Consider the following 25,993-nt stretch of genomic DNA (forward strand, 5'->3'; position numbering starts at 1 on the left):
CAACAACCTGTTCAGCCTGAGAGAATGGCCGCTGTCACAGATGGAATTGTGGGCAAAGGTGTGTTTGTGGCAGGTGCCAAGGACAGGCTATGGTCCTTCCAGTGTTTAACTAAACAAAATTATAGCTCTCTCAGCACTGGATATTGGACAAGCGGTGTAATGGCGGAGGTTTAGCTGGGTCCGGTTAGCATAAGTCTGAATGCTGACCCCAATGGGCAGGGTTTTCTGCACCCGCCCACCACCGGCATCGTCCAGTCCCGCCTCAAGTCAATGGACTTCTGGCTGGGGCGCTGCCTTGTCCATGGCGGGTCATGAAAATCCCGGCCTATATCTTCTAATGGCATAGTCAAGGGGCAGAAAGTTCATGAGGTGAATGAATGTCCAACAATCTAATGCAGTAGGAAGAGAAGCCATTGCTGAAGATTCTGACTACAATTGATTAGGTAAAAGTGGAACCAAGTGAAAGGAGTCCAAGCGAGTTGAACAACGGAGGAGAGGTATTGGAGGAAGGTGGTGTGGTTGATTTGCATCAAAGTCTGATTGAGATGCTTCCCGCTTGAGAAAGCACAGGATCACAGAATTGTTATAGTACAGAAGGAGGCCATTCAGCTTGTCATACCTGTGCTGGCTCTCCGAGTGAGCATGCACCTAGTACCATCCTCCTGCCTCTCCTTGTAACCCTGCACATTCTTCCTTTTCAGATAATCATCCAATTCCTTATTGAGTGCTTTGATTGAATTTGCTGCCATCACACTCTAAGGCAATGCATTCCAGATCCTAACCACTCGCTATATGAAAATGTTTTTTCTCATGTCTCTGTTGCTTCTTTTGCCAATTCCCTAAAACTATGACCTCGCGTTTTGATTCTTCAACCTGTGGAAAGAATCAGATTGGACTCAAAATGTTAACTCTGTTTCTCTCTCCACTTATGTTGCCAAACTTGCTGAGTTTTTCCAGCTCTTCCTGTTTCTATTTCACATGCCCTGGTCCCTCTGCTCCTGCACCCCCTTCAGAATTGTGCCCTTTATTCTATATCGCTTCTCCATGTTCTTCCTACCAAAATGAATCACTTCACACTTCTCTGCATTAAATATCATCTGCCACCTGTCTGCCTATTCCACCAAGTTTTCTACGTCCTTTTGAAGTTCCACACTATCCTTCTCATAGTTCACAATATTTCCAAGTTTAGCGATTTAAGCAATTTAAAAATAGGAAAAAAAACATGAAATGCAAATGTCATTTGTCAGGAGTAGATCTTCATGTGAAGTAGAAGGAGATGTGAAAATCCTGCGCAGTATATTCAAAAACTACTAACTATTTTATAATCACAGTCTTTCAATCTTGTAACAGTAATGTACTTTAAGGCACTTTATTAGTTAATGGTTTATAGTAACTGGTTCAGAAGATCCTGCGGAGAACTTTAAAGCTTAGTAGCTTGAAAATGAATTTACTTTTCTTTTGAGGACCATTTTTCACTCATTTTCCCTCACAGTTCTTACAGCTTGGCCTGCTCAGGTTCTGCACTGATGATAGCAGTGAAAATTGGTGAGTGACCACCTCTAGGTCTTGGCTCTGACCCAGTCACTAGGAGGCAAACAATCAAGTCACGCTACTCTTTCTGATTTTCCTTTCTGCTCTTTCCTAGGCACATCTTGACATAATGTACTTGCAATTGGCCCCTGCAGATATCACCAAATCCACAACACCGGATGCCTTTTAAGTTGCACCTCTAGCTATCTCCTCTGAAAAAGACTTTTTTTTAGAACTGATGTGCATAAGTGATGTAACCAAACTAACCTAGTTTGGTATGACTTCATTCTAGTTGGGTTAAAACATATAACCAAAAAATTCCCAAATTCCTCCTTAGTTTTGTATCAAATGATCTAATGTCAAATTCACCTTGGTATCCTTTATTGTTGTTCTATCCTTTATCAGTATCCTTTCTCCCATTTTTTTGATTCTATGGAGCCTGCTATGTAGGACAAGAGGAGGTGGTTGCCAGAGCCATAATCTACATTGTACAACCAAACAGAAATTTCAGTAGAGAAATAAGTCTCAAAGCTGACACATGATGGGAAAAGCTTCTTTCGGTATAGAAGTCATAAGGTGAAGCTTATTCATATAATCTGGGTGACTACAGTGAGAGACAACTCTGTAAACTTAAGCACTACTAACATTTTAAAAAGCTGTTTATAATATCTATGTACCAGATGAAGGCAGCTCACCACCACCTTCCCAAGGGCAACTAGGGATGGGCAATAAATGGTGGCCCAGCCAGTGAAGCCCACACCCCCTGAATGAATAAAACAAACATCTGATTATTTATTTTTGGCTTCTACATATTGGTAATTAGATTAGAAAAAAATATTTTATTATTAACCTGCTATATGACCCTGCCAATATAGCATATTTCCACCTTTTGAAGTTATGAGTGTATGATTTCTAAGCAGCCAACATGTAGATTGTTAAGTCTGTGATATGGTACACATTTATTTCACATGTAAGGTTATGTCTCAGTTCAAAGGAGGTACAGGATTGCTTGTGAAAACTATGTTTTGAGGCATGCTTGAGAAATTGTCTGAATCATAACGTATTATAAAATATTTTAATATATATTTTTAAAAGATCAATCATTAGAGATCAAGTCATAAAATTACTTTTTTTAAAATCAGGCAGGGTCTGAGCATTTTATAACTAAACTGTGTGACTAACTTTTGTATATGGCTCCTTTGATATCATACTTGGCTAGATTCTGTAAAAAAGTTATATGGGAACAAAAACGTCATCTGTTACGCCTTGTAAAAGGGATCAATGCTGAAGAATATAAAAAGGTAAAAGATATATATTGCTTTGGTAAAAACAAAAAACTGCAGATGCTAGAAATTCAAAACAAAAACAGAATTACCTGGAAAAACTCAGCAGGTCTGGCAGCATCGGCGGAGAAGAAGAGTTGACGTTTCAAGTCCTCATGACCCTTCAACAGAACTGGGTTAATATTAGAAAAGGGGTGAAATATAAGCTGGTTTAAGGTGGGGGGGGTGGGGGGAGAGAAGTGGTGGGGGAGGGGGGGATGGCGGTGGTGTGGTTGTAGGGACAAGCAAGCAGTGATAGGAGCAGATAATCAAAAGATGTCACAGACAAAGCCAAGAGGCATTGAAGGTGGTGATATTATCTAAACGAATGTGCTAATTAAGAAAGGATGGCAGGGCACACTAGGCACTTTACAGCCTTCTGGACTGAATATTGAATTCAACAACTTTAGATCTTGAACTCCCTCCTCCATCCCCACCCCCTTTCCGTTTCTTCCCCCTTCCTTTTGTTTTTTCCAATAATTTATATAGATTTTTCTTTTCCCACCTATTTCCATTATTTTTAAATCTTGTATGTCCTGCTAGTCTTTCCACTCCACCCCTACTAGAGCTGTACCTTGAGTGCCCTGCCATCCATTCTTAATTAGCACATTCGTTTAGATAATATCACCACCTTCAACACCTTTGTTCCTTTGTGAAAAGACATCTTTTGATTATCTGCTCCTATCACTGCTTGCTTGTCCCTACAACCACACCACCCCCCCCACTTCTCTCTCCCCCCACCCCACCCCCGACCCCTGACCTTAAACCAGCTTATATTTCACCCCTCTTCTAATATTCACTCAGTTCTGTTGAAGGGTCATGAGGACTCGAAACGTCAACTCTTTTCTTCTCCGCCGATGCTGCCAGACCTGCTGAGTTTTTCCAGGTAATTCAGTTTTTGTTTTGTATATTGCTTTGGTGTCCATTGAGAAGATATTGAAGTGGGCAGTAGAGGGCGATCCTAGGCTACATAATACTTGCAAATGTGGGTATCATGTCTGTGAAAATATGTGTGCAATACAAACTCCTACTATTGGTGATAGCACATCTATCACTACTAATGGTTGTGTTGGTGCCATGAAAAGTGGAATTTGGACTGAAGAGAGTCAAACGGATAATTGTGGGAGGACTGTACAGGAAAGGGAAGTTAACAATGAGATTGGGCTGAAATGAATGAGACTAGGATTGGTCTCTCAGCAGAATGATGAAGAAAACAGTTTTTTAAAAAAGAGACTGAAGACAATTCCTGAGCAATGGGAGTTATTTAGACTATTTGCAAACACTGGTCAGAAAGTTACCAGGAGGTCCCCCACACTTATCAAGCTTTCCTCTCCCACCTTCTGCTCAGGAGAGGAATTAAGAACCCTAAGCTATTTTCAACTCTTTGATTCACGAGAGTTGAAGCAAATTATATCACTCCTACTATCATCCCAAATGTGCTGAGTAGACTTTACACGGACCAAGAATTGAACCTGAAACTTTTTCTAGGTGGTTCAGTTATTCACTAACTAAACATATTGAGCTAGTGGAAATTGCTTTGGTGCTTTCAGAGGTGGGGGATGAAAATTTCTTCCAAAGGAAGTACTTTTTGGCTGTCTGCTCATGGTTAATGTAGAGTACAGTGTTCTTAATCAGTCCTTTGGGATTGAGGATGACTTGCATCCACTCCGGTTCGATGGTTTCTGAGATTGCTGATAAGTCCAATGTACGATCTGCAGATTCTGCCATATGCAGGGTTGGTGGTGCTTGAAATGTTGGGTAGATGAGTTGTTAGAAGGTTTGTATGCTCTCTCTGATGCCTGGATTCACTTGTGTTTGTTCCTAACAAAGTCTCTTGAGGTGTTCGGTGCCTTCCCACTGAACCTTCTCCAATTTGCTTGTTGACAAGCCAAGGACTCCCATAAGTCAGCGGGGATGTTTGACCTCTTCAGGGATTCTTTGAGGACATCCCTAAAGGGTTTCTGTTGTCCTCCTGGGACTCTACTGCCACAATCAAGTTTCAAGTAGAGCAGTTGCTTTGGGAGTCTGGCCTAGTGTCAGGCATCTGGTGTCTTGCCCAACAGAACTGTTTTGAGTGATTATCGCCTCAATGCTGGGCATGTTACTTTGGAGGAGATGCTGCTGTTGGACCATATTTCTTGCCATCAGATTTGGGGAATCTTGCAAAGGCACCACTGGTGGTACTTCTCCGGTGCTTTGACGTGCCTGCTGTGGGTTGTCCAAGTCTCAGACGCATGTAGGAGTGAGAGGATCACTGCTGCCCGGCAAAACATGACAATCGTCTTGGACTAGACTAGAATTAAGGGAACATGTCAATGTTCTTTCTGAACATGTCTGTGAAGATAACCATGGCAAATGAAATGTAATATTCACTTGAACCCAGTAACATCAAACAAATATCATGCTAAAATAATATGACTGAGCAATTCTACAAAGTGTTTTGTTGATATTAAGGGAGTTGTCAGGGTAATAAATGGGAACTATAAATAAGACTTTGACAGCATCACACACCTCCCGAGAACAATTTTTGAAAAAAGTCCAATATAGTCCTTGCTGCATTTATGGATGATATAGAATAACAATGCAAATGAGGAAGCGGGGTCATGGGCAACTTTGGGGTTGATTCTGGTGGCAAGGGCAGAAGCTGTTTCTGGAGATACAGAAGCTATGTTAGGACAGAGTGGAAACAGGTAAGCACAGTCTCACCATGGGCACATGGGAGACTGGTATGGTCAACCATGCTGAATGTCACAGAGATTAGGGAGGACAAGGAGTACTGAGTGACCTTGAGAATAGTTTGGGTGTATTGGTTTTCATGTTAAATAGCATGATGCCTTTTACTGTGTAAGCTCAAATGTGAAGAATGTAGCAAAGTACAGAGAAGTGCTAGTCCCAACCTTTAGAATTTCAGTCCAGAAGTGGAAAAGAGAAATTGGGGAGCGGAATGATGCAGAAACAGATAAATTAACAGCTTTTGCTATAGTAGCTCCATTTAGCGGGATACAAGCAGACAGACAAACAACAGTAATGGAACTACATACGCAGTGGAACAGTCACAGTTGAAAAGGTGATTTGGACATGGTTGTATTGTGGTCATATTTTCTTATTCATTTTTTAGCCCCCTCCACTTATGAAGGTACAAAGCCTTTCCTTCCTCTTCCCCCACTCCTTTTTCTGTCAACTTTCTCACTACCACAACCACCCTGCTCCAAAGTGTTGAAGCTTTGGTGGGATACAATTCTCACCCATATGACCATTCATCATGTAATGAGTGTGAGCAGTGTGAACACCAGGAGAGAGAATGTTTGTATTAACTCTTCAGGGGTGGGGCAACAGAAGAATGATAACTGCCACTGGGGCAATGGAAGAAGAGTAGCAGCAAGAGCAACATACTAGGGCAGGAGGAAAGGGAATCAGTGGAGAGCTCTTTCAGAACCTATAGGCATCAGTGCAGTGGACCAAATGGCATCTGTATTTTTACATTGAAAACCACCTAAAAAGAGTGATGGGGAACCTGTCCAAACTAAAGTCTGCATTGTCAACATCAACTCAACTGCCAAATTCAGGTCAACATTGCACTCTATACCCATCCTCATGGAATATCTACTGTTGGAGGCCACATAACAGAAGGAGGGTATTCTGCCCATTGGCTCTTAAAGACCTAATCACATTAGTTCCAACTCCTACCCCATTTCCTCTTAGCCCCTTTATCTTTTCAAATAAATACACACTAATGTCCTTCAGGGAAGGAAATCTGCCGTCCTTACCTAGTCTGGCCAACATGGGACTCCAGACCCACAGCAATTTGGCTGACTCTTAAATGTCCCAAACAACGACCACCACCCTTTCAGAATGCCTCCCAGATCATAAGAACTCACGGGGTAAAAGCATTTTCCTCCTCCTCTTCCTTGTCTGTGACCTCCACGGCCCCCTGGGATCTAAACAGGTGCTCTACTGACAGGTTCAAGGTGAAAGAAATCATGCCTGAAAATAAACATTCCCAAATTAGCAAATCAATTTAAATACTTTTCAAATGTAAATGTGCAGATCGCGGTCAATAACACGAGGAGAAGTGGCATACGGGTCAGTTAGGAGAAACATGTCTTTAAGAATCGAATTGTGGGCTTTAAAAGGTTAAAAACAGAAGTGTTTCAGTGAAAAAAATGTCTTTAGCCGCCAGGTTTGTACGGCCCATTTCCGGAAATTGGCAGCAATAACCTGCTGTGCAAATTGAGAGACTTTAGTTTCCCTCTGGAAGAGATGGATTCGGTGTAGTTTAGCAGAAGGGATCCGGAGTCTGCACTTAACTCTCAGTTCCCCATCTAGAAACAGTATTACGAGTGCTTAGGCAGGTAAGACTCGCTTTGCTGGTAACACGCTCGCAGCGACTGGTTTAACTGCAGCGTGCTGGCTTGACATGTATCTGTCCGTGTGATCTCCTCTCAGCTTGTTCCCAGCTCACCTTGGTCGGAGCTGTGGAATAGCAGGTCTAGTTTCTGTCAAAATACCTTGTTTTTCTCACTCTTTCCCTAATTGAAATATCTTTTGAGTGTGGAGTTATTTCAGTGAGATTGTCAGTTATCTGCTGCTAACATGCAAAGTCACAACCTCCAGAGATTTGCTACTTGAGCCAGGTTTGGGGTTAAATTAAAACTCAAATGTTAATCTTACCTTTTTATTAAAAGCCTACAAATTGCAGTCTGCAAAAGTACAGGCCAAAAATAGTTTTAACTTTGTGATATTTTGTATTTCATCTATTCTATTTTTGTTTCTTTTTCTCACCTGAGGCAATGGAATGGAGTGAGGAGGATCAGATGTACCGTAAAATAACCAGAGCATAGGCAGAAATGACACAAACAACCCCTAGGACGGACTGGGGTATGCTGTAGGATAGTGTCTGAGGTTTGTTGACAGCTGCCTGCTTTTTCCTCAGTTAGGAGCATAATAAGGGGGGAGGGGAGTAAAACTCATTAGCGACAGTATCACAGAATTGTTACAACACAAAAGGAGGGCCATTCGGCCCATCATGTCTGCACCTGCTCTTTAAATGAGCATTTCACTTAGTGCAATTCTCCTGCCTTCTCTCCGTAAACCCTTTCAAATAACAGTCTAATTCCAATTTGAATGTCTTGATTGAACTTACCTCCATCAGGCTGTCAGGCAGTGAATTCCAGACCTTATCACTGTGTGATAAACCTTTTCCTCGTGTTGCCTTTGCTTCTTTTCCCAATTACTTTAAATCTGTGCCCCCTCATTCTCAATCCTTTCACAAGTGGGAACAGTTTCTCCCTATCTACTCTGTCCAGACCCTAGAGGAGGACTTCTGACGACCCCTCCCCCTTTGCCTTCCGACGATCCCCTCCCCCTTTGCCCTCTAGTGACAACCCTCCTCCTTTGCCTTCCGATGCACCCCCACCCTTTGTCCTCTGGTGATGCCCCTCCTCCTTTGCCTTCCGGCGAATCCCCCCTCCTTTGCCTTCTTATGATCCCCACCTATTTGCCTTCGGTCCCACCCCCCTCCAGGGTTGTCAGACACCTTACCTCTGTGTGGTCCTCCAATGATTCAGACCACAGTTTTTCAGGTAAGAGCTGTCTCGCCACGTGAACCATGTGGCTCCAGTTATGAATCAGGGAGACGTGAATTCCTGCTGGTGGGGTGGAGGTATGCCCATGTGGGGGGGGGGGAGGGGGGGAGCATTCCCATTGGCTGCTTATTTGAATAACATTAATGATATGCTAATCCAGTTCCCGATGACCTTTGGCAGGAATGGTAGCCCGCCATTATCCTGCCATGTCAGTCAGGACCATATGTTCCTGCCATCATTTCTCACTGTCAGGAAACTGATTTTTCTTTCTGCTCCCATCATGTTTTTTGCTCCTACCTGCCATGAACCCCGCCGCTGACAGGAAGGGAAAATTCCAGCCCCATTAACCACTGACCTCTGTTTCCCGTCACTCAGCCAATTCTGTATCCATGATGCTACTGTCCCTCTTATTCCATAAGCTATAACTTTGCTCTCAAATCTATTGTGTGGCACTGTATCAAATGCCTTTTGAAAGTCCCTGTACACCACATCAACAGCATTGCCCCATCAACCATCTCTATTACCACATCAAAAAACTCCAGCAAGTTAGTTGATCACCATTTTCCCTAATAAATTTGTGCTGGCTTTCTTTGATTAACCCACATTTGTCCACATGACTATTAATTTTGTTCAAAATTATTGTTTCTGGAAGTTACCCAAACACTAAAGTTAAACTGACTGGTTTATAGTTGCTGGACTTATCTTTATGCCCTTTTTTAAACAAAGGTGTAATGTTTGCAATCCTTCAGTCATTTGACACCACCCTGAGCCTAAGGAAGACTGAAAAATTATGGTCAGTGCCTTTGCAAATTTCCATTCTCACTTCCCTCTATTTTTGGATGCATTTCATCCAGCCTCGGTGCCTTATCAACTTTTAAGTAAAGACAGGCTAACCAATACCTCCTTATTAATTCTACTGTCTGAATTACCTCCTCTTGCTCCATGGCCTGGGTAGCATTTTCTTCTTTAGAGAAAACAGATGCAAAGTATTCATTTAATACCTCAGCCTCCATGCATAGACCCCTTTGTTGGTCCCTAATCGGTCCCACTCCTCCTTTTACTATTTGTATGCCTATAGAAGATTTTGAGATTCCTTTTTATGTTGGTTGTCAGTCTCTTTTCATACTCCCTCCTTGCTCCTCTTATTTGCTTTTCCACCTCCTCCCTGAGCCTTCTACATTCAGCCTGGTTCTCAATTCTATGACATCTGTCATAAGCACACTCTTTCTTCTTTATCTTAATTTCCATATCTTTTATCATCCAGAGTACTATGGACTTGTTTGTCCTACCTTTCCCTTTCAAGGGAATGTTTTTTGACCGTGTCCGAAATATATCTTCTTTGAATGTATGCATTGTTCAGCAATCGGTTTTCCTGCCAACCTTTGATTACAATTTATTTGGCCCAGATCCATTACCCTATTGAAATTGGCTTTCCCTAGTTAATTATTCTTACTCTGATTGTTCATTGCACTTTTCCATAGCCAACCTAAACCTTATGATACAATCACTGTCCCCTAAGTGTTCTCTTACTGACACTTGATCCACTTGGCCCTCCTCATTCCCAAGATGTAAATCTAGCAGTACCTCCTTTCTCATTGTGCTGGAAACATACTGCTGTATAAAAATTCTCCTAAACATACTCTAGGAACTCTTGGCCCTCTCTGCCCTTTACACTGCTACTATCTCAGTCTACATTCAGATAATTAAAGTCTCTCATTATAACTACTACACTCCTCTGTAATTTCCTTGCAAATTTGTTCTCTACACCCTTTCCACTAGTTGGGGGCACATAGTCTATACCAAGCAATCTAATTGTCCCTTGGCTATAGCCAAAGGATTCTTCATTGATTGCTCTGGGACATCCACTTTGTCAAATATTGCAATGGTCTCCTTAATCAATACTACCACTCCTCCCCCTTTTCTTCCTTTCCTGTCTTTCCTGAATACCTTGTGTCCAAAAATGTTTAATACATAGCCCTACCCTTCCTTGAGATAGGTCTCTGTCATAGCCACAACATCATACTTCCACGTGGCAATGTGCGCCCAGAACTCACCAGTCTTATTTACCATACTCCGAACATTCACATACATTCACAGTAACACTGATTTACAATTTTATTACTTTCTCCCTTACTCTGACCCCCACTTTCTATTCCAAATTCTAGTGCCAACTGTCTCTCCCAGTATACTGTGCACCTTGGATCCCACACCCCTGCCAAGTCAGTTCAAACCCTCTCCAATTGCATTAGCAAATTACCCTGCAAGAAACTCAGTCCCGGCTCTGTTTAGGTGCAAACCATCTGTCCTGTACAAGTCCCATCTCACCCAGAGCTGGTCCTAATATCCCAAGAATCTAAAGCCCTCCCTCCTGCACCATCTCTCTCCACAAATTTATCTGTTTTATTTTCCTATTTCTATACTTTCTTGCATGTGGTACTGGGAGATTTCTACTTTTGAGCTTCTGATTCCTAACTTCCTAACTAGCTCCCTAAATTCTGACTGCAGGACCACATCCTTCTTTCTGCCTACATCATTCGTTCCAATGTGGACTATGACTGCTGGCTGTTCACCCTCCCTTTCAAGGTGCACTGCAGCTGATCAGTGACATCCTTGAACCTGGCACCAAGGAGGCAACAGACTATCCTGGATTCATGTCTGTGGCTGCAGAAACACCTGTTTATTCCCCAACTATTGAATCACCTATCATAATTGCACTTCCAGCCTTCCTTGTACCCTTCTATACAGCTGAGACCAAAGTGGAGAATGTGGGCTCCTTTCATAGTGGCAGAATGACCATGAAAGAGTGTTTTGTAAACTTTTGATTTGGCTATAAATGAAACTCATCTGTTGTTATGTTGGTTCCGTCTGTTGGTTCCATCTGTTGCCTTACACATACTCTCTCCTCTTTTTCATCTGTTTTTCTCTCATTGGGGATGTGATATCTTTATAAAGCTTTCTTGTCTATTTTGGAAAGCATTTGTGTATAAATTGTTGTCTGCCCTTTCAAATCTGTTATAAATCCACTTTCCCCATCTGAAATCGTTCATTTTAAGTTGAGAACCTTGTCGCAATTTCCACAATTATTTTTTCATGTCATGGACATAGTAATTCATCTGGATTTCATGTTCAACCGTGGCTCTATTAATGGTTGTTCAGGGTCTAAAGTACAAGTGTTTGGGTCTGAGTCACTTTTTAAAAATTGCCCTGAGAATAAGGTGACTGAAATAAGTTTAGGAATTTCCATGATAACTGGGGTCACTTTTTCAGCCCATCCTTGTTTTTAAAAAAATAAGTAGCAGTGCATCCCAGAATTCTGTAGCTGTGGTGTTTGTTTCATATTTGGAGCAGAATTTAACACAGAAGCAGTTAAAAAAACTGAGTATTCCTATTCCTAAACTTTAGCATTGGGGCGAGGGGTGATGGTAATGTGATATGAGATTTAGTTGGTCTAAATCTAATCCAGTATTGTAGCTATTGTGTTAGTAACTCATGTTAAACCTCTGCCCAGTGAACTCCCCAAGAGCACAATGTGGTATCTGCATTCTTGACTGTGACGCTTCGTGATCTACAGAATTGTTTATGAGCTCCCCATGTTCGTTTCTGATTTTATTTTTCTTTAACATGGGTTGCAAACTTTGTCCCACCTGCTTTATGATATAACTGGCATTCAAAATCTAAAGCAACAACTTGTATTTATAAAAACCTTCAACATAACAAAATGTCCCGAGTCACTTCACAGGGGCATTTTAAAACAAAATATGACACCAAAACATGTGAGGAGGTCTTGGGGCAGATGACAAAAAGCTTGGTCAGAGAGGTAGATTTTAAGGAATGTTTTAAAGGAAGAAAGAGAGGTAGAGAAGTAAAAAGATTTAGTGAGGGAATTCCACAGCTTGGGGCTCAGGCAGCTGAAAGAATGGCCAACTATAATGGAGTGATTAAATGCTCAGGAATGCTCAAGAGGTGAGAATTAGAAAGCGGCAGGTGTCTCGGAGGGTTGTAGGGCTGGAGGAGATGAAGAGATAGGTAGGTGTGCGGCCATGTAGGTACTTGAAAACAAGGATGAGAATTTTTAAAGTGAGGTGTTGTTTAACTGGGAGGCAGAGTAGATCAGTGAGAATAGGGGTGATAGGTGAACAGGATTTGATGCAAGTTAAGACACAATGACCTCAAGTTTATGAATGGTGGAACACAGGAGACTGGACAGGATTGTGTTAGAATAATCAAAAATCTACTTTGTTGCTAGTGTGCAACACACATATGGAGAATGGCTGCTCACATGAAGGAACTAGTGCCTGTGAAACCACCTAAGACACTGATTTTGGGAGAAGGAGGGATAGAGAATGTTGTAGTGTGTTGGATACTGTTTGGTAGGTCTTATTGAAGCCTTTGTAGTCTTAAGTAGGTTAGATGTATGTATTTATTAACTACAAGAATTATGTGCATTAACTTGTTCATTTGTTTTAATCAAAAAAATGCACAGTAAAGGGTTTAATCTAGGAGCTGTCTCCATGTTTGCTTGTGCACACTGCTCTGTCCAACACTAGATTGACCACTAGTTGCAGGTCATGTGTCCTTTTATATCTCTGTATGGGTTTCTGTATTCAGTCCCACGTTAATCCTATATGTGCCAGGCCTTTATACTACACCCCCAAGCCTTTATCCAATGTATTTCAAATTATTCCGGTTTACCCCATGTATTTACATTGCTATTACTACCCCGTCTCACTTCAAGTTTCTGAATTCATAGGTTCAAATGGTCTGGAGGCCCTGAAACCCTTCCATATCATGCTCGCAAGACTGTCGGAGGAATGGTAGGCTTTGTCATTGAAGATAAACGCTGTTGATTTGGAAGTTACTCTGGCATCTGGGTATCTTTTCATTCTCTTTATCCATTCCTTAGATTTTTAAAAATTCATTCACGGGGTTTGGGCTTCGCTGGCTGGGCCAGCATTTATTGCCCATCCCTAACTGTCCTTGAGAGGGTGGTGGTGAGCTGCCTTCTTGAACCACTGCAGTCCATGTGGTGTAGGTACACCCGCAGTGCTATTAGGAAGGGAGTTCCAGGGTTTTGATCAAGCAATATTGAAGGAACGGCAATATACTTCCAAGTCAGGATGGTGAGTTATTTGGAGGGGAACATCTAGGTGGTGGTGTTCCCATCTATCTGCTGCCCTTGTTCTTCTAGATGGTAGTGGTTGTCGGTGTGGAAGGTGCTGTCTAAGGAGCCTCGGTGAATTCCTGCAGTGCATCTTGTAGATGGTACAAACTGCTGCTACTGTGCATCAGTGAGGAGGGAATGAATGTTTGTGGATTTGGTGCCAGTCAAGCGGGCTGCATTGTCCTGGACAGTGTCCAACTTATTCAGCGTTGTGGGAGCTGCACTCATCCAGGTAAGTGGGGAGTATTCCATCACACTCCTGACTTGTGTCTTGTAGATGGTGGACAGGCTCTGGGGAGATGAGTTACACGTTGCACAATTCCTAGCCCCTGACCTGCTCTAGTAGCCACAGTATTTATATAGCTAGTCCCGTTCAGTTTCTGGTTGATGGTAACCCCCAGGATATTGATAGTGGGGGATTCAGTGATGGTAATGCCATTCAACATTGAATATCAAGGGGTAATGGTTGGATTCTCTCTTGTTGGAGATGGGCATTGCCTGATAGCTGTGTGGTGCGAATGATACTTGCCACTTTTCAGCCCAAGCCTGGATATTGTCCAGGTCTTGCTGCATTTGGACATGGACTGCTTCAGTATCTGAGGAGTCGTGGATGGTGCTGAACATTGTGCAATCATCACCAAACATTCCCGCTGACCTTATGATGGAAGGAAGGTCATTGATGAAGCAGCTGAAGATGGTTGGGCCTAGGACACAACCCTGAGGAACTCTTGAAGTGATGTCCTGGAGCTGAGATGACTGACCTCCAACAACCACAACCATCATCCTTTGTGCTAGGTATGACTCCAACCATCAGAGAGTTTCACCCCTGATTCCCATTGAATCCAATTTAGCTAGGGCTCCTTGATGCCATACATGGTCAAATGCTGCCTTGATATCAAAGGCAGTCACTCTCACCTCACCTCTGGAATTCAGCTCTTTTAACCATGTGTGAACCAAGGCTGTCATGAGGTCAGGAGCTGAGTGGACCTGGCAGAGCCCAAACTGGGCATCAGTGAGCAGGTTATTGCTAATCAAGTGGCACTTGATTAAACTGCTGATGACCCCTTCTATTACTTCACTGATGATGGAGAGTAGACTGATGGGGTAGCAATTAGCCGGACTGGATTTGTCCTGCTTTTTGTGTGCAGGACATACCTGAACAATTTTCTACATAGCTGGTTAGATGCCAGTGTTGTACTGGAACAGTTTGACTTGGGGCACGGCAAGTTCTGGAGCACAAGTTTTCGGTACTATTGCCGGAATATTGTCAGAGCCCATAGCCTTTGCAATATCTAGTGCCTTCAGCCATTTCTTGATATCACGTAGAGTGAATCGAATTGGCTGAAGACTGTGATGCTGGGGACCTCTGGAGGAGGCCGAGCGGATCATCCACTCGGCACTTCTGGCTGAAGATTGTTGCAGATGCTTCAGCTTTATCTTTTGCACTGATGTGCCGAGCTCCTCCATCATTGAGGATGGGGATATTTGTGGAGCCTCCTCTAGTGAGCTGTTTAAATATCCACCACCATTCACGACTGGATGTGGCAGAACTTAGATCTGCTCCATTGGTTGTGGGATCGCTTAGCTCTGTCTATCACTTGCTGCTTATGCTGTTTGGCATGCAAGTAGTCCTGTGTTATAGCTTCACCAAGTTGACACCTCATTTTTAAGTATGCCTGGTGCTGTTCCTGGCATGTTGTCTTCATTGAACCAGGGTTGATTCCCTGGCTTGATGGTAATGGTAGAGCGGGGAAATATGCTGGGCCACGAGGTTACAGATCGTGTTTGAGTACATTTCTGCTGCTGCCACCGATGGCCCACATGCCTCATGGATGCCCAGTCTTGAGCTGCTAGATCTGTTTGAAATCTATCTCGTTTAGCACGGTGGTAGTGCCACAGAACATGATGGAGGGTATCCTCAATGTGAAGGCGGGACTTTGTCTCCACAACGACTGTACAGTGGTCACTTCTGTCATGAACAGATACATCTGTGGCAGGCAGGTTGGTGAAGATGAGGTCAAGTATGTTTTTCCCTCTTGTTGGTTCTCTCACCACCTGTGCAGACCCAGTCTAGCATCTATGTCATTTAGGACTTAGCCAGCTCGGTCAGTAGTGGCGTTACTGAGCCACTCTTGGTGATGGACATTGAAGTCCCCCACCCAGAGTACATTCTGCACCCTTGCCATCCTCATTGCTTCCTCCAAGTGGCGTTCAACATGGAGGAGCACTGATTTATCAGCGGAGGAAGGGCGGTACGTGGTAATCAGCAGAAGGTTCCCTTGTTCATGTTTGACCTGATGCCAAGAGACTTCATGGGGTCCGGAGTCGATGTTGAGGACTCCCAGGGCAACTCCCTCCCGACTGTATACCACTGTGCTGTCACCTCTGCTTGGTCTGTCCTGCCGTTGGGACAGAACATACCCGGGATGGTGATGGTGGAGTCTGGAACGTTATCTGTAAGGTATGAGTCTGTGAGGATGACTATGTCAGGCTGTTGCTTGACCAGTCTGTGAGACAGCTCTCCCAATTTTGGCACTAGTCCCCAGATATTAGAAGGGAGGACTTTGCAGGGTCGACAGGGCTGAGATTGCTGTTGTTGTTTCCGGTGCCTAGGCCGATGCCGGGTTTTCCACCCAGTTTCATTCCTTTTTTGTGACTTTGTAGAGGTTTGATACAACTGAGTGGCTTGCTAGGCCATTTCAGAGGGCATTTAAGAGTCAACCATATTGCTGTGGGTCTGGAGTCACATGTAGGCCACACCAGGTAAGGATGACAGATTTCCTTCCCTGAAGGACATTAGTGAACCAGATGGGTTTGAATAACAATCGACAATGATTTCGTGGTCATCATGAAACCACACCTGAATCCGGGTTTTCAGAGCACTATCCTGGGTCTCAGGATTACTTGTCCAGCGACAGTACCGCTATGCCATTGCCTACTCACTGAACAACTCTATCGAATTGGGAGTTGTGGTGAGAGGTAGATGTTGTTCCATCTCGTTTCTTGTGGGGTGGATGAACATTGTGCTCATCTCCATGTTGTTTTTCTCTCCTTTTCTATCATCGTGTGGATTGTCCTGATGTCTTCTGTGACGAAATATGGCCACTCCTGTTCTAAGGATGTGGTTTTTTTTCAGTAAGCTCACCTTTGCATTTAGTCATGAAGTGTGCTGATGGCAATGGACAGCTGCTGCTTGGTTCCAGCGTTGTCTGTGGCACTGTCCTACTGGCTGGGAGTTGCAGCATTTACTCTGTGGTCGCAACAGTTCAGAGCTGAAGTCCCAGTCAGGATACCCTTTCTTCTTTGAGCTCTCGGAAACTTGCAGTTCAGTATAATTTACAACAGTGGCTGTCTTTACATCTTCTCCCGATTTGAGGAGATTCAAGCATCTCTGCTTGAGAGAGAGAGAGAGACTGGCTACGGATGACATACATAAGCTTGAAGATTTGTTTGCCACAGTACCTTAGTGGTTCCAGAATCATGCCTGTGACCAGAAGTCAGATTCCTCCTGGCCCTTGAAGTGGTGTGTCTGTTGTTCGAAGCCAGAGGTATCTAAGTCATGGTCTGATAGGGCCATAACACTGACTCCCATGCCCAATTTAATTTTGTGAGATGGCTGTTAACCAAAACATCCACATTGCAAAACGAAAGCCCAGGGTCTTTGACCTCATCCAAGAAGCATGGCTGTGTGTCCACTTGGTGTGCCATCTTGGCCTCATGAATCATCTTTTGGTCTTCTGTCTGTTTAGATGTTTTGACCTTGCAAAGTTTGCTGAAGTGTCTAATCCTATCACATTGAAAGCATTGGGTTGAAATTGCAGGACATTGATCTCGCCTGTGGGGGTGCTTTGCTCCACAGCATTGGCATGGTCACTCTAATGGTCAGTTAGGGTAATGCTGCCCTTGGCTTGGAATGTCCCTGTTTCTGTGCTCTTTAACTGAACTGTGGGGTTTCTTTTGTACCATAGTTTACTTTCTCCACTTAAACACTGAGTTCAGACTGCCTAACAATCCAGATTGCTTTCTCAAGGGTTAGATCTCCCTTCGCTTGCAGTATGTCTGAGAATGCGTCATCCGCTATTCCTACAATTAGTCTATCCCTGATAAGTTCAGATTTTAGGTCTCTGTATTTGCAGCCTTCAGCCATCCCATATAGATCATTAATGAATGAGTCGACAGGTTCTCCTGGCTGCTGGACATACTTATTAAATTTGACCCTTTTGAGAATTTTGTTACTTCTTGGATTAAAATAATCATCAAATGATTTTAGTACTTCTTCAAGTTTAGCAGATTTTTCATTAATTCCTTGTCTAGCAATAATGTCGCCTGCTATCAGGCCTACTGGACAAAACAGTGTGTTAACTTGTTCAGCTTCTGTCTTTTTATCCAGACCTGAAGCAATCATGCACCTAAGGAATCTTTTTCTCTGAAGTCCCCAATTATGTGATTGATCTGGGCCTTGGATGAGTCCAAATAGATCTAGAATGGTGGATTTCTGATCCATGGGGCAGAAACTCCCCTTGTAGGGGGGGGGAAGTTGAAGAGCGGGCGAGCTGCCATTTTACGTGGGCAGGCCAATAAAGGCCTGCCCAGCGTGATGCCTACACGGAAATGCTATGCACTCCCTGTACTGCCTCAGGAAGATTGGTTGCACATTGAAAAATATTAAAAATAGAAAAAAAATTCCCTGACATGTCCCCTCACGTGACACTGTCACATGAGTTGGGACATGACCATAACTTTTAAAAACGCTTAAAATTTTTAAAACCTACATGAAACCCTCATCCCACCCATGAATGAGGTATCATTCTTTTTTCCATTGCCTGCCAGGGCTCCTGGCCTGCCCGCCAACCTTAAGGTTGGACGGGCAGGTCCACTAATTACTTAAATGACTCTGCCAATGGCCTCAATTGGCCATTTACAGGTTGGCAGGTGCACAGCTGATTTTGCTGAGCTCCTGCCTACCTGAAAATTTAAATGGGGTGGGGTGACATCGTGAGTTCCACCTGGCGTCACTGCGCGTCATTTTACGCGTCGGAGAGCGGGCCCCACTCGCCAACGGGAAAATCTTGGCCATGGTTAAAACATTTTCTAATGTAGGTTCAGCTTTAATAAGTTCAAGATGGCACTGCCGCTCATTTGAAGACAAAGAGTTTACTCACGCTCGCCAGCTTTGGTGGTACTTGTGCTCAGCATTGAAAAATGATAAACAATGGCTGCTTGGATCGACTAGATGCAGATTTCTCTGTTTCAGCGCTATGCTTTAGGGCCATAAAAGTGTCGAATCATGGCCTTTACTGGCCTTTAAAGCTGATTCTTTATTCGCCATTCTTCAGAATTAATTAATTTCTTTTCCTTTTCTTTTTGTAGTGAGCTCGGACGCCAAGTGTTCAGGTGCCATCTCAGGAATCTGGTTTTTCTGATGGAGATTTTAAATGGCAATTTCTTACCACAGCTATTTTAAAGTTTCACATGTCGTGCTTTTTACTAGAATTTAAAAGCTTTAGCTCACCTCTGCTAGGCTTGCTGAGTCTGCACTCTTTTGGTATTCAAACTGAGCCCCTAATCAACCTTGTGGAGTCCTCAGCTCACAGTGGAGTTTTTTCTTTTGCCCTCTGCTATGGAGCTTCTCTCAGCTGATCTCCCTCTGCATCTTTATTTCAGCTACTTTCAGTCAGGTCAGAATGCTGCCCCTTTGATTTTCCAGCTTTTGAATTTCTGCTCCAGCTTCTCTGAAGTCCTGAGTTTTTCCAAGAGCTGCCACCATGTTGTAGGGTGTTGGATACCAATCAGTAAGTCCTAATTAAGTTTTTATAATCTTAAGTAGGTTAAGTGTATTTAATTATTAACAAAAGAACTATGTACATATATATATATATATATATATATATATACAGTAAAGGGTTCAAGCTAGGAGCTGTCTCCGTGCTTGTTTGTGCACGTGGCTCTGTTTAACACTACTCTGATCTCTAGGTTTGGGTCATGTGTTCTCATGCATCATTGTATGGTGGTACAGAACTGAGTTCCATGTTAACCCTATATGTGCCAGACGCTTGTACTACAAAAAAAAAAGATTTTAGGACCTGTTATGATGTTAGAAATTGGATATTATAGCTAATTGTGTAATCTGCATTCCCAGCAGGGAAGCTTTGCTTGAAGGGAGTGCTGGTTGAAGATTGGGAGCAACAGCATCATAGCCCATTGTACAATTAATATTCCCTGTGTATATTGTTCCCTGCTGCATTCACATGATCATGGAATTAGATTCATGAATCAGGAGAGACTAAATGACTAGTCCCCTCTTCCCCTACCATAACTGTGGAGCATCTGGGCATACGAACTAGATGCATATTTCTCCTTCTTACCCCACTACATTGAACATTTAACTTTAACAGTAGCCAGAGGGACAAAGTCAATGAAAGCATCTATTAAAAAAGCAAAATACCATGAGTGGTGGAAATCTGAAATTAAAACAGAAAATGCTGGAAATATTCAGTCAGCCTGGCAACATCAGAAGAGGAAAACAAAGTTAAAATTTCATCAGAGCTTGCCTTTCATTGATCTGGTCAACTACCTGAAATGTTAACCCTGTTTGTCTTTCCACAGATACTGCCTGATCTGCTTGAGTATTTCTAGCATTTTGTTTTTATGAGAGCACCCACTGGCTCCTTCCAGCCACTGAGACTTCATCACCACAGAAACTTTCACTAGAACATAAACTGGTCTAAATGTGGGCAATGAACTGGGATGTGTATCTGCAGAACAATGGGAAATAAGTTTTGCACTTCAGAGCACTGGGTACAGTCAGCCTGTTTGAAAGATATCCTCTCTGCGCATGTCAGTTAACATCCTCCTGAGGAGCGATGCCACGAGTCCTGTACTATAATATTCTCGGCTATCTTCAGCCACAGCTGACTGCAGACACTGTATTTTGTGCAGGTCCTGCTATTCTGTTTGAGGATTGATTTTCACTGAAACAATACTGATCATCTTTTAATAAATCTGTTTGATGCTTTTGTAGAGCTGGCTGGAATAATCCTATTGGAAGGTAAATAGGTGTTGGCCTTTATGCACAACAGGTGCAGCAGAGGAATGTAGTCATCTGATCTCCACAAGTATTTGTTATAAAAGGCAGCAGTTGACATTTCCTCCTTGGCTTGTAGCTATATCCAGATGTCAAAGCAAATAGTTTTCCTCCAGGTTTAAGCTGGGAAAGAATCACGAGGAGATTGATTGTCTTGTTGCTAGGTAACAAAGACAGATTGGAGCATATTAGAATTACAAGTAAACATTGGTATGGGGGGAGGATTAACCTTTTGCACGCTACTTCTTAAAACAAGTTCCGTTTTATCTCTCTGTGTTTAAAGGGTCAGTTCTACACATCTGAAACAATGGATTTTATAAAGTCACTGTTTACGAGGTTATTGAAATGCATTGTTCATCTCTAGGCTCCTGATCTTTGGCCACCCAACACAGAGAGGTCTCGGCAGGGGGGTGGCGGGTGGAGGGAGGGAAGAAGCAGGAAGGGTGGATAAGTCAAAGGAACTTCTTGTGGGTTTGTATCTGGATTTTGCTAAGACTATGCCGCCATGCCCAGGAAGATTGTGACTCCATTGGCAGCATGGGGGATAGTGGCAGGTGTGGAATGGGGCATTGCAGATGGATACACTCGCTGCCCGCTTACCTGCCTCTCTTCCCCAGTCTGATCTGAGCCCAAGTGACCCGAGAGGCGGAGCATGTGTTGTCTGCCTTGAGACTTTTCTATAGAAACTATTCTGAGCTGCATGTTACTCTGTTATGGTCATGCCATTTATAATTAATCTACAAAGGTGACGCTGGATTGCCTCAGATTCGTCTACAGAGAAACAAATTTGCATGTGCCCATTTGGGTCAAGGAGGCACAACTAACAATAGAATTGCAACGTTACATCTGATTTCAACAGAAATGAAAGGAAACTCATGCTGAAATGCTAAATAATTGCGTATATCTACCAGATGCTCTATTCCCTGCTCAGCAGTCAGCGAGAGCCTTGAGCTTTACCAACAGACACCACATCTTGCACCTGTGAATCGCAGTCTTAGCCAGGCCCAGGTGCAGATCCATAAGGAAGTCCTCTGACTTAACCACACTCCCTGTGCACATCCGCCTCCTCCACCACCAGCTGCAGCCCCTCTCCATACTGGGTGACTAAAGATCAAGAGCATAAGCCTGAAAGATACCCAAAGCTTAAGGAACTGTCCCCTCAGAATAATCTCATGCTCAACACACAGAACAGAGACTCATCCATTTAGCAAGAGTTGTCCCATTCTACCATTCCTGCTTTTACCACCCCATGGAGGAAGCTGTTGTTTCTTGTGCAGCCTATTCTGTCACTGCTCCTGTCTATGAAATTTTCCTCAGAAACTTGAGCCCTAAAATTTCCATAGAATATTGAAGTTAACCATAGAGTCACAGAATGGTTACAGCCATTTGGCCCAATGTGTCTGTGCTAGCTTTCTAATGGAGCAGTTCTCCTAGTGCCACTCCTCGTAGCCCCTCGGGGAGCTCTTCAATTACCCTGACAGGGACTCTGGTGAGATCATTACAAGATTCCTGTGGAAATGTAGAAAAAGAAGATTGTGCAGGGCTACGGGGAGAAGGAGGATTAACCTTTTGCACACTACTTCTTAAAACAAGTTCCGTTTTATCTCTCTGTGTTTGAGCTCCCCGATAGCTCAATGATAATGGTAACTTGCATTTATTTTGCATCCTTAATGACCAGTAAATATTCCAAAGGCCTTCACAGAGGCACAGCCAGATAAAATTAGAACATGAATGCGATATTGGGAGGGGTGGTTTACAGCTTGGTCCACGAGCTGGGTTTTAAGAAGGACCTTAAAGAAGGAGAGAGATACATGGACAAGTTTAATGAGAGAATTTTAGAATGCAGAGCCTCAGTGGCGGAAGGCATGGAAAGCAATGGTGTGTAGAAGGAAGGAGATAGCAGGGTAGGAGTTTGAATAAATGCACAAGAGATAAAAGAAGGTGGTGGGGGTGGGGTCCAAGTGTTGGTTGTGTCACTAGTCTGCCACTACTGCAATATCAAGGTGAGTATCTGGATATGTAAGCCCAACTAATTTTGTTTTATTAGCAAATTGCAGATTGAACTAACTTTATCATTAAGTTCTGTGAAGTGACCTAAAGCATATCCTTTCAGCAAAAGGAGCCCTCCAATTAAAAGAAATCACAGAAATTTTGTTTGTTTGAAAACTCCCTTTGCCATTATCTTCCAACATGTATGGTTTAGTAAAGCTCTTTCCCAAACCATTATATTATAATGCAGAAGCTTCAAGGAGGCTTGTGTAACCATCACTACCTGGAAGGTCGGTATATATTTTCATTTCATGTACTTCCCCCTTAGGTGATTAGTCAGAAGTGTTTCCAAGGTGACTGTAGCTGCCTTGAACCCTTCCAGAAAATAAGTTCACAGAAATAGTTTCCAATGTAAATTATTCAATTTAAGCCAGAACATAATTGGCCAAAATGGAGGCTTAATGGAGAGAATAAAAAATAACTTATATTTATATCATGCCCTTCATGACCTCAATGTTCCAAAGTGCTTCATGGCCAAATAAATACATTTTAAAGTACAATGACTGTTGTAATGAAGGAAAATGCAGCAGCTAATTGCACCTAGCATGGTCCCATAGACAGCAAGGAGATAATATTTCTTTTGCTAATGTTGGAAGAGGGCAAATATTGGGCAGGATGCTGGGGGAGAACTTCTCTGTACTTTTTGAGTAGTGTTACAGGACTTTGTATGTTCACTCACGAATGAGAACTGGACTTCGGTTTAATGTCTAGCAAAAGACAGCACCTCTGACAGCCCAACAGTCCCTCACTATTTCATTGAAGGCCAACCTAGATTATATCCTCAAATAGATTATCTGGTCATTATGACATTGATCTTTGTTGGAAATTGCTATAAAGTGGTTGCCACATTTATATAGAATTCCCTACATTATTGTTGCCCTGTTGTTTCAACTCTGGACTTGTGGAATTGAAAAATACTAAAAAAAATTGGGGAATGCATTGCTCCTTCATGTTGTGGTTTGGAACTTTTGAGACCATTTCAAATATGACTCATTTGAAATGAATGCAGTTGGTCGACCATAAAGAATTGAAAGACTTTCTAAGTGCCGTGTATTGAGTAGTAGGAACAATAGAGCAGGTTCTAACCAGCTTAACTGAACTATGTTATGGCCCCAGTCTTTACATCAGAGAAAAAAGAGGCTTCTATCATCTTCCAAAGGTTAATTAAGAAAAGCATTCTTAAAGTCTGTAAAGGTTTTAACCACTGGATGTTATTTTTACATTATTGGATATAGTTCTTTCTCCCAGCACTGTGAAATTAACTCTTTTATTAAAGGCTGAAAGCTAGTTGATTCTGTCTTGTAATTAACAGTATTTCGAAAAGTTCCTCCCTTCTCCCCAGTGATCTCCATTTCCCAGTGTGATTAGTTCTTAGCGCACAGTGCAGGATAAGACCATTCGGTCCATTGTGTCTGTGCTGACTTGTTCATAGGACTATTCAATTAATCCTGCTCCCCAGCTCTTTTTGCAGTCTTGCAAATTTTTTCTTCCCTTCTTAGATCTCTGTTAATGATGCTGAGATTGTGCTGAGCTGTCTCTTTCAATTTCCTCTTCTCACTCCAACTCTGCTGACTCATATCCCAGTTGAGCTATTCGCTTTTGTTATGCCATTCGCACGACTGGCCTTCAACTGTCTATTTGTACGTCACAAACTTTAACATTATGAAAGGTTTTGTGAAAATAGATACAGAGAAAATGTTTCCTCTTGTGGGAAAGAGCATAACTAGAGCCATCAATATGAGATAATCACCAAGAAATCCTATAGGGAATTCAGAAGGAGCTTCTTTACCCAAAGAGTGATGGGAACGTGGAACTCACTACTACAGAGAGTGGGATACATGCATTTAAGGGGAAGCTAGACAAGCATTTGAGGGGGAAGGGAATAGATGGTTACAAAAGTAGATTTAGATGAGAAAAGATGAGGAGAGGCTTGAGTGGAACATAAACACCGGCATGGTCTGGTTGGACTGAGCAGCCTGTTTCTGTGTCATATATTCTACGTAGTCCTATGTAGGGGATGATTGGTCAAAGGGGTAGGTTTTAAGGAGGACTTTGGGTAGGGCTGGTTTGGAGAGGCAGAGAAATGGGGCCCAGTTGGCTGAAGGTTGGGATAATACACAGAAGCTAGTAGGAAATGAATGGATTTTGGAGTTGAGGGATTATAGCACCGGAAGAGCTTACAGAATTAGGAATTGGAGGTGTTATGGAGAAGTTTAAGCATGGACTTTTAGACTTGTGTTGTTGAGAAACTAAGTCAATACATGTTTCACAAGTTAAACATTGGGACGACTGAGGTTATCATCAGCACCCCATCCCTTTCCCCTTTCCCATGTTCCACATTTCTATGAGTATATTCTGCCAAGACTGCATTTACCTGGTGCATAAAGGGATTTTAATTACTCCACCCTCCTGGCCCCTCTCTTTGAAATGTATTTGTTTTTAACACCACAGTTAGCAAGGACGTTTTAAAAGTTTTTGTTGTGGTTTCCAAAGGATATCATCCGACCAGTGTATGCCTCTGTGTCATGTTTGGGTTTTCTTTTCTTTGGTGGGGGGGTGGGGGGTGGGGGCTAATGGGGTAGAGTTTGGTGGTATAAGGGAAGGTGGTGAAGAGAAAAATGATGGTCAAGTTTTCCACATCATGAAAAAAGAATATGTTGGTAACCACATATCACCCGATTCATTAGAAGGTTAATTTGCCCTTAGCAGGACATGCAGTTTGGTCTGATGTGATGTCCAAGATAAGTTCAGCAAATTCCAGCACTATTTTGTGTGGAAAGGTTCCAGAGATGGTGCAAATGCTGTTGGATCTGAGCTGCAGTAAATCACGTGCTGGAAACTGATAAAGAACAAGTTGCAGATTTTTGAACATCCACATTGTGCTGGAAGTGACTTGAGTGTTATAAGTTACTGTGGAACCTCTACCTCGGCCGACTAGAACACCCTCTATATTAAAAGCCTTGGCTGCATGCCCCTCCTGTATCAGCGTTCTCCATTATTAATTCCTGTTTTCACATCTATACTATGAACAGCCCATCTAAACCTAACAAGTGCAATTATATTTTTTTATTCATTGGCGTCGCTGGCTAGGCCAGCATTTATTGCCCACATCTAATTGTTCTTGAGAAGCTAGTGGTGAGCTACCACCTTGAACCACTGCAGTCCATTGGGTACACTCACATTGCTGTTAGGAAGGGAGTTCTGGGATTTTGACACCGCATTAGTGAAAGAACGGCGAAATAGTTCCAAGGCAGGAAGGTGG

At 42.8% G+C, this 25,993-nt stretch overlaps 1 protein-coding gene across 1 annotated transcript in view; it reads left to right on the forward strand.

The window, feature by feature from the left end:
• Window positions 1–7,116: 7,116 nt before the first annotated feature.
• Window positions 7,117–25,993, forward strand: part of cracr2b (calcium release activated channel regulator 2B) — a 164,623-nt gene continuing 145,746 nt past the window's right edge. The window contains exon 1 of the mRNA XM_041196657.1: window positions 7,117–7,204. The gene's annotated coding sequence lies outside the window, so the exon portion shown is untranslated. The remainder of the gene's footprint in view (window positions 7,205–25,993) is intronic.

Source organism: Carcharodon carcharias, chromosome 10 (genome assembly GCF_017639515.1).
Source record: "Carcharodon carcharias isolate sCarCar2 chromosome 10, sCarCar2.pri, whole genome shotgun sequence".
NCBI classification, from domain to species: Eukaryota; Metazoa; Chordata; class Chondrichthyes; order Lamniformes; family Lamnidae; genus Carcharodon; species Carcharodon carcharias.